The 15,158-nt window shown below is 40.5% G+C and overlaps 1 protein-coding gene across 7 annotated transcripts in view; it reads left to right on the forward strand.

Annotated features, from left to right (window-relative positions):
- LOC143828397 (GREB1-like protein) overlaps positions 1-15,158 on the forward strand; it is a 167,011-nt gene that overhangs the window by 18,900 nt on the left and 132,953 nt on the right. The window contains exon 1 of one of the 7 annotated variants that reach the window (XM_077318819.1): positions 11,781-11,836. The exons of the other annotated variants lie outside the window; for them this stretch is intronic. The gene's annotated coding sequence lies outside the window, so the exon portion shown is untranslated. Of the gene's footprint in view, positions 1-11,780; positions 11,837-15,158 lie in introns of those variants that run through there. 7 annotated transcript variants of the gene reach the window in all.

Below are 15,158 nucleotides of genomic sequence, written 5' to 3' on the forward strand. Positions count from 1 at the left end.
TTTGGGATTAGTTCAGAATGCCTTAATGAGCAGTGGTTAATTCCTCAAAAGGGTTAAAGTCCTTTGAGAATCCACACTTCTGCAACTTAAGGGATCCAATGTAGGAACTTAAGGGATCCAATGTAGGAACTGTTTCCATTACAATGGTAAGGAATTCATGCAGTATAATAACAGTAATATAATATTACTGTTATGCAGTATAATATAATATTAAAAAGTAAAGGTAAAGGTATCCCCTGTGCAAGCACTAGGTCATGTCTGACCCTTGGGGAGACGCCCTCTAGCGTTTTCATGGCAGACTCAATACTGGGTGGTTTGCCAGTGCCTTCCCCAGTCATTACCGTTTACCCCCTAGCAAGCTGGGTACTTATTTTACCGACCTCGGAAGGATGGAAGGCTGAGTCAACCTTGAGCCAGCTGCTGGGATTGAATTCCCAGCCTCATGGGCAGAACTTTCAGACTGCATGTTTGCTGCCTTACCACTCTGCGCCACAAGAGTATAATAACAGTAATATAATAATAATTATTTTATTTTGGGGTCTTTCTGGACTTGAGGAGAGATGTGCTTGGCTTAGAATATGTTCTGTTGTTTCACACAAGGATCGCCCACACACACTATTTTTTCTTTAAAGCATTAGTGAGTCAGAGAGCATTAGTTCAGCAGTGGAATAGGCTGCCTAAGGAGGTGGTGAACTCCCCCTCACTGGCAGTCTTCAAGCAAAGGTTGGATACACACTTTTCTTGGATGCTTTAGGATGCTTTGGGCTGATCCTGCGTTGAGCAGGGGGTTGGACTAGATGGCCTGTATGGCCCCTTCCAACTCTATGATTCTATGATTCTATGATTCTATTATTATTATCCTCCACAGTTTATCGTATAAGGAATTATTATCTATTTGCTGTGCAGCAGGGATTGCAGTATCCTGATTTCTTAATATAACTACAGATCCTTTTACAGATCCTAACTATGCAACCAAAATAAGTATGTTTAAGATTTCAGCTTTTGTTAATATATTGTTCTTTTCATCCATTATGTGGTAAGCGATCATATCAAGGCTGATCTTTCTTTATTATAATGCTAGAAAAAGGAACAGCTGCTTATCAGAGGCGTTGGATTACATGTGTGACACTGAAGTGTGTGGGAGGCAAGTTGTCTCCAGCTCTTAATGACATAAAAAGAACATGAGGCTGAATAAATGGTTCAATGGTGTGATGAATTTAAAAACAATAAGGATTTTTTCTACAAAAAACATTTTAACTCCTACATATTATTATGCCACTAATAATTAAGATGTGTAAAGGGGTTGAGTTAAGAGTAACTTTTACAGCTAAAAGTGGTTTTGTGTCACATAAAGGGCATTTAATAGCCCAGTGGAATTTAAGGAACCTGCTTTTGACATTTAGTTACTGTTTATTTAAAAGCAGTTTGCTTTGCAGCGTGGAAGTGCTGCTTTTAGAGGGAAAATAAGTCTGGAGAACTAGTTTGAGTCTTAGACTTTGTGTTGCAATGGTCTTCCATAATTGTTACTCCTGATTTTCTTTGGACTTGATCCACAAGGATTGGAATCAGTTTTGGCGGGGTTTGTCTACTTCGTGATTCCCCACTCCTCCACATACAGCCAACTGGGTCACCTTAGGCTAGTCATAGTCCTGTTAGAACTATTTTCACCTAACAGTCTTTTCAGAGCTCTCTCAGCCTCAACTACCACACGTTGAAGAGAGACAAAGGAAAGGCGATTGTAAGCTGCTTTGAGGCTTCCTCGGCTAGTGAAAAGCAGGGTATAAAAATCAACCCCTCCTTCTCATCATGTCTGCCCACTCTGTGAATTTTTACAGTTGTGGCATCAGTTTATTTTCTTCGAGATATGGCTTAAATCAGTGATCCCCAACCCCCGGTCCGAAGACCAATACCAGGCTGCTGACCAGTTGGTACTGGGCCGCAGCTCCTCCTCATCCTCCTCCCCAGCTTCTGCCTTGGGGGTGCCCTGCCACTCTGCTGCCAGCTCACTTTTGATGCTCTTCAGCAGCCGTCATGACAGGGACTCCCCTTCGGAGTGGCAGTGCACAGCTGCTGGCATCACCCCCCAGTGGGTGGCAGGAAGTCATGGGTGCTGGTGGGAAAGAAAGTGGAGCAGGGGCTCAGGCGGTGGTGGCGATGTCCCTTGGCAAAACAGTATCCCCCCCCCCCCGGGCCTTAGTAAAATATTGCATGGACTGGAGGCAAGGACCTGTATGACTGGCTCCACCTATGTGGTGCCAGGCCTTTAATCATTACAACAGTGCTGTGGAGCAAACCTATGGGGCACTCCCCCACATGCAGCCAGCTGGATGACCTTGGGCTCACCACAGCACTGATAAAACTGTTCTGACCGAGCAGTAATATCAGGGCTCTCTCAGCCTCACCCACCTCACAGGGTGTCTGTTGTGGGAAGAGGAAAGGGAAGGCGAATGTAAGCTGCTTTGAGCCTCCGTTGGGTAGAAAAAAGCGAAATATAAGAACCAACTCTTCTTCTTCTTCTTCTTCTTCTTCTTCTTCTTCTTCTTCTTCTTCTTCTTCTTCTTCTTCTTCTTCTTCTTCTTCTTCTTCTTCTTCTTCTTCTTCTTCTTCTTCTTCTTCTTGGTGATAAGCAGCATTGCTACCCCCATGTGCCATTTGATGACAATTTAATGTATTATTATTATTAGTAATTCGTCATTATTACTACTAATTATTATTAATAGTTATTAGTAATTCTTCCAGCTGTATTACTCTAAAATGCAAATATACTTTTAAAAAAGATTAACCAACTTCTGCAGCAGTGAAGACATTTTGTGACCTACATGTGTGTTTTAAATAGCTCTTTGTATGGTTGCCGTCTTCCATACTGGAGTGTATAGGTGTCTTGCTCAAGCATTTGGCAAGAGCTCAAAAGAAGAGTCTCTACTTTGCATAAAGAAAGTTCCAGGTTATAATAATAATAATACTGATAACATTTTTAAACCCACCCTTCCCTGAAGGCTCCAGATGGGTAACAGCATACATAATAACAATTAAAAAATACAATATTAACAAACATTAAAACCAACCAATTTCAGAGCCACCCTGTTATCTATCCTCTGACAGCAGGGATGATGTAAGGATACGTTTGCAGTATAGTGGTGGTTTGGCTGATGTTTGGAGCAGGGAGGCTAGAATTTTGATATTGTTCCTGACCTCAACCATAGGCTTGGCACAACAAAATCAGAGTCTAATAGCACCTTTAAGACCAACAAAGATTTATTCAAGGTGTCAGTCTTTGAGTGCACGCAGTCTTCCTCAGTCTAATGAACTGCCATCATAACAGTGGAAATATAAGGCAAAAGCTAATTATGTTAAATTAGGCTTAGCAGACAGCTATGTTTTACAGGCCCAGTGGAATTGGTTCTGTCCCTGGTATGTCCATTTAAAAGGACCAGAGATTACGTAATGTGACAGTCCTCAGTTTGACCATGGAGAACCAGTGCCAGTCTAAGTAGATGGTACTGACCCTGTTAGACCAGTCTTTTGATTCAGTATAAGGCCGCTTCATGTGTTCATCTATTGCTTTCAGTTTCTGTGCAGATGGATAAGTCATTCTAATGTTATTCTCACAAGCAGGCCTTGGAATTCATTCATGTAGCAGTGGTATACAGTTGCTGATGATCTGGATAAACACAATGACCTGTCCCTTATGCCCTAATTTAATAAATAGTGTTACTGGTGATATTAATAATTGAAAACTTCTTCTAAAGGAGAAATTATAACCTTTCCCTGGAAATGTTCTGAAGGAAAGAGAATGTTTGGAACTTGGGCATGTCAGCAAATACATTGTTTTTTCCTTTCAGTTGGTTGACGGTATTATACTTTTACGACAGTTCAAAAAATTGCTTAGGTAAGCTTTATGGAGCAAGTTCCAACTGAAACACAGCATCTACCTGTAAAAAGAATGGTGTGTCAACAACTGAAAGATGTGGGAAAAGACATAAACTTCACTTGGGGTTGACGCTACAACTTTTGTCTTAACCTAAATGTAGCACTCAAAGAGAGAAGAACGGAGGGATTGAGTTTGACAGCCTGATTGTTAGGTAAGATTGTTTGTGCCCTGAACAAACTCCACTTTGTTGTTATTAGAATTGAGCCTAATAAACTGGATCAAGAAATTCATTAAACTTGCTTATATTTCCAGGAACTCTACAATTTTGGAAGTTAGTTTGGTAAAAACATGATTCACCACAGTTACTTTAATAGTAGTCCACACTGTCAGTATTTACCAGTATCAGGAAGTCCAGTTCTTTGTGGTTACCCACTTTATTTCCAGGATGATTGGAGCTGGGCCTTCAAGGTTTAGCATTCAGGAGCAGGGATGCTCTGGTCCAAAGGCTGTGGTCAAAACTTGATATCACATCTGTGTGGGGACAGCTTTAGAAATTTAGTTTTATCACATGGGCTTTGTTTGGGGACATACTGGCAATTAAGTAATGGATTTTGTATTAGTTGTTTCTTGAATATAAATAAATATTTTATTTATATACTGTCCTTTCCTGGTTGGCTCAGGGTGATTGACAAGAAACTTAAACAATTATTTACAATAAAAACCTTTTAACATCAATATAAAAACTGCCTCCTCTTATTATTTAACCCTATGAGGTTGAGGAGAGTTTGGAGGGGTGTTCTAGCTGTGTATGCATTTTTGGGCAGGGAAGCCGGCATCCCAAGGTATTGTTTCCTGAGTTCAACCCTAGGCCTGGCAGAACAGTTCCAATTTACAGGCCATCCAGAATTGTTTACAATCCTGAAGGGCCCTAATCTCCTCAGGCCGAGCATTCCACAAGTATGACCTTTTTGGTTTTGGTTGAGGCCAGTTTTAACTTTGGGTTTGGGGATCCAGCGTAGGTTTAGACTTGCTTGGTTTGAATGCATCTTAGTATGATTCCTTTCCACCTACATCATTTGCAATTTATCTTTTGGAACGTTAATATTGCAATATCCACTACTAACCCAGAGAGAATTCCTACTATAAATCTATAGACTGCCACTGTGGCAAGGATGAAGAGAAAGATAACATTCCAACTGATAATGTCCTAGTCTGTATTGTTAAATGAATTTTCCCATATGTCTCCCAAAGACCTTTAAAATCCAGTGAACAGAACCTGCTCAGGGATCCCGGCCAGAAAAAGATTTGATTGGCCTAAACCAGGGCCAAGGCATTTTTGGCCCTGGCCTGGTGGAATACTCTTCCAAGGGAAGTCAGAGCCCTGCGTAGGTACAGATACAGAAGCCTTTATTGACATTATGAGCAATAAATGTAAGAAGGTACAAAATGAAATAATTAAAATAAGACAGACTTTCTCAGTTTCATTTAAAACGAAGAATTGATTCTAAAAACAGGTCCACAGGGCTTGTAAAAGGGAGCTGTTCCACCAGGCCAATGGTTGGGACCTGAACAAAAACTGAGAGTAGCAGATATCCCTGTCAAAATCCCTCCCAATTCATATTCTAACTAATGGGTCATATAACCCACTTCCTTCTCTAGCTAACAACAGGGATTGGCAGACTGTTGGAAAGTGCTTTCTTCACTTTGTTTTACTACTTAACTATCTAATATACTGATTCATTGTATATTTTAGCTTTTATTTTGTGTGAATGTATTTTAATTATGATGTAACTTGAGACAAAGCCCATTGCATTCAGGAACACAACGGGTGCTAGATTGGAGGGGTGGGGTTAAAGAACTCTGTGGATGGCCTCTCCCTCTCCCCAGGACCTGAAAGGGCTGCAGGCTGGAAGCCCCTAGGAAGGGAACTCAACGGCAGAGGTAGCCCTCACGCGGCAGGGAACTGCAGCCTCCGAACCTCAGAGGGAAGTGGAAGGAGGAGGGGGTGGTCAAGGGTGGGGGACAAGAGGTGATTGGCTGGCTGCTGGACAGATAGGCAAACCGTTTGGAGGAGACACTCAGGGGTGGGACAGCTGCCCTGAGTGGGTGTTAAGCGCTGAGTGGCCCTTAAGCCATGAGACCAGCTCCACCTCCTAGGCCTTACCAGAAATATAAAGTAGAACAGATGTTCAGTTTTTACTGCCCAGCAAGTTGTCAGTACTGACAGTCTTGGAACCGATGCTGGGATAATATACAGATGCCTTGACTGTAAAGTGTATTTTACATTAAAGGGGTGTTTGAATAGAAATATGGGAATTTAAAATGTGGTGCAAGGCAGGCTACTTTTATATGGGCAAGAATCCAAATATATGTAGAGGTGAGTGAAATCAGGAGTGTAGTCAAGCCAAGTCTAGGGGAAATCACAGCTCAGGTCTCTGATGTCATCAGTTGGAGCTTCTTCTAGTTCAATCCCTGGTAAACCTCAGCAGCCTTATTTCAGCAGCTGTATTGTATAAGTATTCATCATGGCAGTTTGGTGCTTTCAGACCATGAGGTTAAGGTTGCTTACTATATTACTAGTGCTACCAGTTCTCTGAAGAGCAGCAGCTTTCACAGCCTCCCCCCTCCCCGCTGCCTCAGTGATCAGCATAACTTTTGGGCACTTTCACACATGCAATTTCAGTCCACTTCGATGACTGTTTGCAAGTGGATTTTGCCATTTCTCACAGTTGCAAAGTAAATTGAAAGTGGATTGAAAATATGTTTAGTGTTTGTGAAATCACCCCTAATCTCTTGCTCACTTTTTCTTTGATCACAGTAGTATCTTCACAGGTAGAAGCTGTGACATTATGCCTTTGTATGCTAATAATTGTTATCCATTTATAAGTAATGCATCAGTTAGCAGTGATGAGCAAGATGCCACAAAAACAGGTGAAAATGCTATAGTGAAGAAGAAGATGAAGATGATGAAGATGATGATGATGATGATTTGGTACTTATATGCTGCTTTTCTCTACCCAAAGGTGGCTTAAAGCAGCTTACAGTCACCTTCCCTTTCCTCTCCCCCCAACAGACACCCTGTGAGGTGGGTGTGGCTGAGAGAGCCCTGATATCACTGCTTGGTCAGAACAGCTTTATCAGTTCCCTGGCGAGCTCAAGGTCACCCAGCTGGCTGCATGTGGGGGAGTGCAGAATCGAACCCGGCTTGCCAGATTAGAAGTCTGCACTTCTAGCCAATACACCAAAATGGCTCTCAGAACTGGCATGTACTTTTAGAAAATCCTGACAGGATTTATTGGCCTGGCAAAATGATTTGGGCTAAATAGACCATTCAGCAGATCCAGAAAACTCTGCTTTTAATAGTCTTGATAGCTAGATAGAATCCTCATGTTCTTTTGGTAACACTCTAAATGTGCAGAGCTGTTTTTTTAGCCATAGGGAATGCCTGTTGCTTTCACGTCATGTTCTCTTCTTTAGGCCATCTGGTTAGCCACTGCTGAAAGCAAAATGATAGGTGAAATGGACCTTTGGTCTCATCCAGGAGATATCTTCTTAGTGTTACTTCTGTCCTTCTGAGAAAAGCATAACATAGCATTGGAAAAAATATATATTGTTGAGTCATTTGTTATGGGTGTTAAAACTAAGCTGATTGGAATCACAGATGGATTCATACATTTATTTTTGAAGAGCTGAGGATAATTTAAACTTAGCACACTATGGTCTGTGTTGCTGCTGCTATTTAAACCAATCTAAACTGAAAAGCAGCGAAATATATTTCTAATTGTGAATTCACAAAACAGAAGCAGAATTATGCTCATTGCCAAGTTTGCGCTTTCTTTTGACAGGATTGCATCAATTTGAACAAGTGGAGAGGCAAATGCATTGCATTCTGAAGTTTCTGGCCCTAGATGAAAGATACATGAGCCAAATTCCTTTCTCAATTTGGATTCAGTAATAGAAAGGCATTGATAATGACTTTGTCATGAAATTGCTTGCGTCTGGTGTCCCTGAAACACAGTGGTTACTTTGAAGTGTACTTGTTGTCTGGTTCTGTGGCTGCATATATGTATACAACAGTATGGCAGGAAAAAGCAACAAAACAGGAAGTTCCATTGTTTCCTTTGCTCTGGGTAGAGATGGTAGAAATAGCTTCTTAATGCCATGACTCACTGCTGAGCTCGGTATATCAGTGGCTCTGTTTGCTTGCATTTATTATGTGTTTTCGATCCCAGTCTTCTGGTTAGTGAATTGCTGAAATATTTGATGGTACATGAACAACAACAAATGACGCTATCAAAATGTGGTGCTTTGGAGACACAACAAGCTGTCTTCAAGCAGATGCCTGAGGTGCATAGTAAGAGCAAGGCACATTCAGCATGCAAGTAAATAAGGCATTTGTAGACCACATGCTGTCACAGCTTTCCTCCATTCCCTCATTTTATTTGACCATATGTTTAATAGTCTATGGGTTTTCTCACAGTGCTGACACCTCCTAGTCTGGAGTGCACAAATGTTGCTAATGCAGGGCTATAAGGCAGAAAGTGCCCACTTTAAAAAGCAAACACAAATATACACAGTAGCTGCAAATAGAGGGACTACCTGAAGGTGAGATGGAACGTGCAATGACTGATTTTACTACCCCTTAAACAGCCAGAGAATGTGTTGGCAGTGAACGAAGAGGCCCCTACTTTAAACAAATGATTAGCTGCTGTATTGAGAAATTGGTATATTTTCATCACTTTTTTTGTGTGGTAAAGGTAACTGCTCTCTTAAAAAAAAAAGAAACTACTGGTTATTCCTGTGGCTAAACTCTCTCTTTGTGACTGGACTTCTGGTTATCCATTGGTATAATACAGGGTCATATAAAGTTGTCCTTTCTTGATCATAATCCAAATTTGGGAGCTAAGTGGAACTTTAAAAAACCTTCATTTCCTTCCTCTATTCTTGTCTCATCTTCATTCTTTCTTTTATACATGTAACTATAACAATTCTCCCCCCAAATTATGAGTTTAAGCATTTTTTTAAGAGCTACTTTCTCCCTTGACAGTTCTTCCCTTTCTGTATGTATTCTTGATCACTGCAAGTTGCAGACATTTTGGAGCCATTTAGCTTTTTAATGTTAGAAATGTGAAGGTTGTAAAACAAAATACTAATCTTTTGTTTCTTGTTATGCAGCTTAAACACAAAACAACTGCCAGAAATGGTCAGGGGTGTGAGGTTGTCTCTCAGAAGTCTAATCAGGATGCAAATTGTTTTAAACTACTGGATTTATAATCTAACACAGTATATTGAAGTGTTTTGTGGAAAATTTTGGGTATTGTGCTATAATCTTTGATATCCCTTCAGAAAACACAAATTTGCTTCCCAAATCTGCAGTCTTTTGTGTTGTTCAACTGTAATATGGCAACTTTCTTTGTTAATTTACTATGAATTCTCCCCACCCCCCAAACTGCATGGAAACTGGAATCCAGGAATTAAAACCATGAACTTTGACAGGATACAAGTGCGTAACAAACCACATATAGAATTGTGTGTTACTAAATAACTGATCTTTATCTTTTTTCTTTGATTTCAAAGTTAGCTTCATTTGAATTGTTAGAATTTCAAGATGAAGATAATGATTTTGGGAGACATGAATGAACTTTTAAATCCAAAAAAGGATAGATCCAGGAATTCTAAACATGGGAAACTATTAAAAATATATTTCAGTATTTGGAAATTAGAAGGTGTTTGGAGGATCAAATATCCAAAAGGTAGAGTTTTCACATTTATTCCTTGATAGGCAGCAAACATTCAAGAATAGACATGCATTGGATATTTAAAAGTTTAACAATAAATTTAGACAAATCATAGATCTAACCAAAAGTATTGTCAGATTAGAATCCTATAGAGAAAATGAGGCAGTGGAACAGAAAACCAAGAGAAAGATGTAGATTAAGTTATGATCAATGAGTACAAGATGATGTAATAAGTGCAAAGAGCTGGAAGAATTTTTGAAAGTAAATAATATAGAAGCAATGTCTTTAGCTACAAGTAAGTAAGCTACTAAAACCTTCATTAGAGGAATCTTCTTTGAAAATGCTGATCAGAAGAAAAGAGAAAAACAGGCGTGGGAAGGGGTCCTATAGAAAGCTTCAGTAAAGGTTTCAGCCTGGCAGTGTTGGACAGAGAAGCCAGTGATTTCTGAATGTTATTTCTGGCCTCAACCATAGGCCTAGTGGAGCAGCTCTGTCTAACAAGTCCTGCAGAACTGTTGGGAGATCCTGTAGGGCTCTGATCTCATTCAGCAAAGCATTACACTAGGTTGTGGCTGGCTCTGGTTGAGACCATTTTAATCTCATTGGTGCTAGGGTCCCTGAGCAGATTTTTCTTGCTTGATTGTAATGTCCTAGGGCGGACATAATGAGAGTTGCCATGAATCTCCATCTTAAAAGGGTAAAACTGGAGTTTCGTAGTCCATCATCTGCATCTGATGCAGGAAGCTCAGACTCACAAAAAGCTTATGATGAAATAAATTTGGTTTGTTTTTAAGATGCTACTGGACTCCTGCTTTATTTTGTTGCTTTGGATTAAAACAGCAATTTGCTTGGCATTATCATCTTAGAGGATGGTACTGTTTTCTTACGTAAAATCTGAAAGGAAGCAGTGAAAACAATATGTAGTAAAAGACTTATGCCTTCTTTGGCCTTGTTGCTTAGTAACAGAAAATGCCTCTTAAGCTTATTTTTGTTGTGGGGAGGGGTGAAATCTGAATCAGTGACCATCTGTCTTGAGTTGGTTGCCTTACTATTGAATTGGCCTTTGTCTTTGTCAAACAATTGATTGGCTTTCTTTAGGGGCTGTATACATTCCCAAATACCACAGTGATATCTCTCTTTCCTTTCCACCTCCCACTCTAGTCATTTTAAACACTGGGTACAGCAAAATATTCTAATGCCACTATCTGGTAGTAGTAACAATCACTTGGAATGGTGAGAAGGTACCATTAATGGATTACATATGCTCATCTTTTAGTTCTCTAGTCTTTATAAAATGTTTTAATAAATATATTTCACTGTATACTATTAATTCAGAGAATGTGTATGCACATTTCCAGGGAACCTGCTGGATGATTGCAAATGGGGGGGAATTCCTTTATAAATGCATCAGAATCAAATTTCTATGACTGTCTTATCTGCAAATTCTAAAAATGACAGCCAGATAATATAAATTCTACTGGATTTCCTTAAAGGGTTAAACCCTTATTAAAACCTCTGTAAAGTTCCAGTGTACAAATAGAGGTCACTGTGAGCAAGGTCTTTTCCATTAATTTTAATGTGGGGGAATCCTTATTGTATGCATTGAACATAAACCAATATTGGAGTGACTTGGGGGGGGGGGGAGGAACCATGCCTTGTGGCTTAAGACTGATTCAGACCAGCAACTTTCCTGTGTTGTCTCTGAGCAGCAAACATGAGAGTACCATATCTGACTAGATCTTTATTGCAAAAGCAATTCTGCTTATGAGAAGCAGAATTAAAATTAGTTTGCCTAGTAGGCAATGATGTGCAGTAGGCATTTATTTTTTAAAGTTATTAGACACCACAGCCAGTAATATCACACATAAACATGCAAAAATATTGCTTAAAGCAGATAATACATATTCAATTCATGTTGAATATGTAGAATATTAATGCTAATAGTGCATACATCTAGGGCAAAATAACACAGCTTTATAATTTAGATCAGATTGCATGGGAAGTTTACATTGGAGAAAGCAGTCCTATTTGGTGTGGGTAATCAGGAGCAAGAGCTGGAATTGCTTTTAGATGTCATTCAGGTTTCCTTTCAAAGTCCAAGGACCCGCTGAGAAAAACAAAAAGCTAATGAAAGCTGACTGTATTCCAACCCAAGCCTTGTAGAAGCTGAAATGATGTCCTGACTCTCTGTGTATTCTTATTCTTCTACATTCTCATGGTTACTAAGGTAACTGGTTTTTAAAGGTTTTACATCTTCATTGTCAAGTATTTCCTACACTTATTGTTGCTGTTTTCAAATTAGGGCAATTTAAACAATGCTTCCTTAAATGAGGACTAAAATTGAATAAAATAAAATAAAATGGAAATTGATGTAATGAATCAATTGCAGTCGCTTTGTCTACTATAGTATTTTTTTGAACTAGGCAGCAAACTCTTTTATGTCATACTCATCTTTTTCTTTCTAGTTAAAGAAGGGTGAAGGACTAGTACATTTTCAGGGCTATCTGTAATGCAGGTAACCTGTAATGCAGTTAACAAGTGAATCCATTTATAGGCTGGGTGATAATTGTGAATAAGAACTGGATATTTCACATTTAAAAGTAGGACATGAAAGAATATTATTGACTATATGTAATGAAAATATTGTTCATATGCTCCCCAGTTCATATACTTATGAGGAATTATTTGCAGTAAACAATCTTAAATGTGTGATATTTGTATATTAAATCTCTATTTATATGCACTATTTTTATGAACAAGAGACCACGAACAATGTTTGGAACTGGTCATCTTACATCTGGAATGTAGCATGGCTAAACATGCTGTGCAGTTCTTATTGGGTCTAATGAGATTGTATTGTCATCAACTTAATGTTGTATAAATTATGTTTATTTTATTCCCTTGGAGTGCAATGTCTTTTAACCATTGCTTATTGGAACACACAGTCAAGACAACTGTGTTCTGCCTACAGACAATAGATAATGGCAATCCATAGTGGCTGCATTCGTCTATATTGTTCTTTAGCTAGTATGCTGTGAGTGACCAGACCTAAGATTAGTCATTCATTAGTATTCTATTTTAAAGGTTTTATTTTTTTTAAAGAGCAAGGGAGACACTGAAGAAAGCTGAGGGGAGATGGAGAAAATGGCATATACAGTTTTTGAGTGAGTAGCGTAATGCAGACTGGAACTAGCATTGGGGCAAAGGTTCTGAAAATATTGCTGACATTGAATAGTTTCATTGTAGGACACCAGCATAAAAACCTGGTATGAAAAAAAATAAGCATGACAGTGATTTCAGACATGTATAAGCAAAGTAGTTTCTGCCTGTGAAACCATCCTTTCTCTGGTTGGAATACTGCAGTGTAAGCCACGCATGGTCTACCTCCGTATTTTTTCCGGTCTCTGTCAGTGCTAGTCCAGAGGAAGCTAGCAGCTGTAATAAAATGGGGGCTACCTTGCAACATCAGCTTCACATATTTGAAATGCGTGTAACCAGCTGGTACAAAGCCATCTATTGGAGCAGGTTTTTTCAACTTTTTTACCATTGAGACCACCCTGAAACATTCTTCAGGCTTCAAGAAGCCCCATAAAGTGCACTACTTGTATTATTAGATCTTTCAGCAGCGTTTGACACAGTTAACCATGAGCTTTGAGCTCACTGCTTAGCCAACAACAGGATATGGGAAGCAGCCATCAAATGGCTGATCTCCTTTCTCTGGAGTTGCAAACAGAGGGTAGCGATATGAGAGACAGTATCTAGCCATCATCAGCTCACATGTGGAGTCCCACAGGGAGCAGTCATCTCTCCTATCTTATTTAACATCTTCAAGCGCCCTCTTGCTCAGCTGGTGTGGAGGTTTGAGCTGGGATGTCACCAGTACGCAGATGACACTCAGCTTTTCCTTCTGATGGATGGCTGCCCTGATTCTCCCCCAGAATCCTTAGCCACAAGGTGGCTCAAACAGAGTAGTCTGAAGCTCAACCCTTCAAAGACTGAGGTCCTGTGGCTGGGCAGGAAGGGACGAAATGAGGAAGTGTGCCTATCCAACCTGGATGGAGTGCAGCTATTAGTAACTCACTCCACTAGAAAACTGGGTGCGATCCTTGATGTTTCCCTCTCCATAGAGTCACAGGTCACAAGAGTAACGCGGCAGACCTTCTATCACCTACACCTAATCTCCTACTTGGCCCCAGAACACCTAGCTACAGTGATCCATGCAATGGTCACATCTAGACTAGACTGTGTTTATGATTATACTGGTAAGACTTTTGGAGGAAAAGATTAGGGGATTAGAAAACAGAATTATTACTCTGACCCAAAGTAAGGAAGGGGAGGAGTTCATAGACCAGAGCCCTGCAACTCGGAATAAAGACAATACAACTAGTCCTGAAGAGGATAAGGAGATTGACCACAATAGGGAGCCTCTGCAGACAGTTCGGGAAAAGACTCAACGGCGAAGAGCGAGACAGTTCTCGGGGCCTTTGGAGCTCCAGAATAGATTTCAGGCCCTTGCAGAGGAGGTGCAAGGGTCAACAAGGGAAGAGGTCCCAAAACAAAGTCCAAGACAAAGGAAAGAGGCCACGGGGACAGAAGGAAATAGAGTTGAGAAGAAAAAAAAAAGGAGAGTACTGGTAATTGGAGACTCCCTGCTAAGAGGAATGGATCGCCACGTGGCTGGGCCCGACCCCCTAACCCGAGAGGTGTGTTGCTTGCCAGGGGCGAAAATTAAAGATGTTTCAGAACGGCTGCCCAAACTCCTCAAATCTACGGATCGCTACCCATTTGTGATGGTCCATGTGGGAACGAATGACGTGTCCCTGAATACCATCGCTCCTATTAAAAAAGACTATCAAGATCTGGGGAGGAAGCTCAAGCAAATGGGGGCACAAGTGGTATTCTCTTCAATCTTGCCTGTCAAGGGAAGAGGAATGCATCGGAAGAGGAAGATAATGGAGGTGAATCACTGGCTGCGTAGTTGGTGCCGGCAGGAGAGATTTGGTTTCTGGGACCATGGGATAGGCTTTCTTGAGGAAGGCCTACTAGCACCTGATGGACTGCACTTATCAAAACTGGGGAAGAATGTGTTTGGCAGGAACCTGGTGAGATTCATCAGGAGAGTTTTAAACTGAAGCCACTAGGGGAAGGAGACGATCAACATAGGGAGTGTATGGAAGGAAAACGATCGGAGGCAGCCCAACCGGCAAGGCCAGCTCATAGGGAACCAAAAGTAAAAGGATTCAGATGTCTTTATACTAACGCCCGAAGCATGGGCAATAAAAAGGAAGAGCTGGAACTTCTCATGCTGATGGAAAGGTATGATCTAGTAGGCATCACAGAAACTTGGTGGAATGATTCTCATGACTGGAATGTAATGGTGAGTGGATATGAACTGTTCAGAAAAAAACAGAATAGATCGAAGAGGTGGAGGAGTGGCACTGTATGTGAGGAAAGGGCTTACCTGTCAGGAAATTCTAGTGAAGGAGAGCATATCTACAGTGGAAAGCATCTGGGTGAAAATAAGTGAGGGGAAAACAAACAGTGTGGTG

This window comes from Paroedura picta, unplaced genomic scaffold (assembly GCF_049243985.1).
Source record: "Paroedura picta isolate Pp20150507F unplaced genomic scaffold, Ppicta_v3.0 Ppicta_v3_sca25, whole genome shotgun sequence".
In the NCBI taxonomy this organism is placed as follows: Eukaryota; Metazoa; Chordata; class Lepidosauria; order Squamata; family Gekkonidae; genus Paroedura; species Paroedura picta.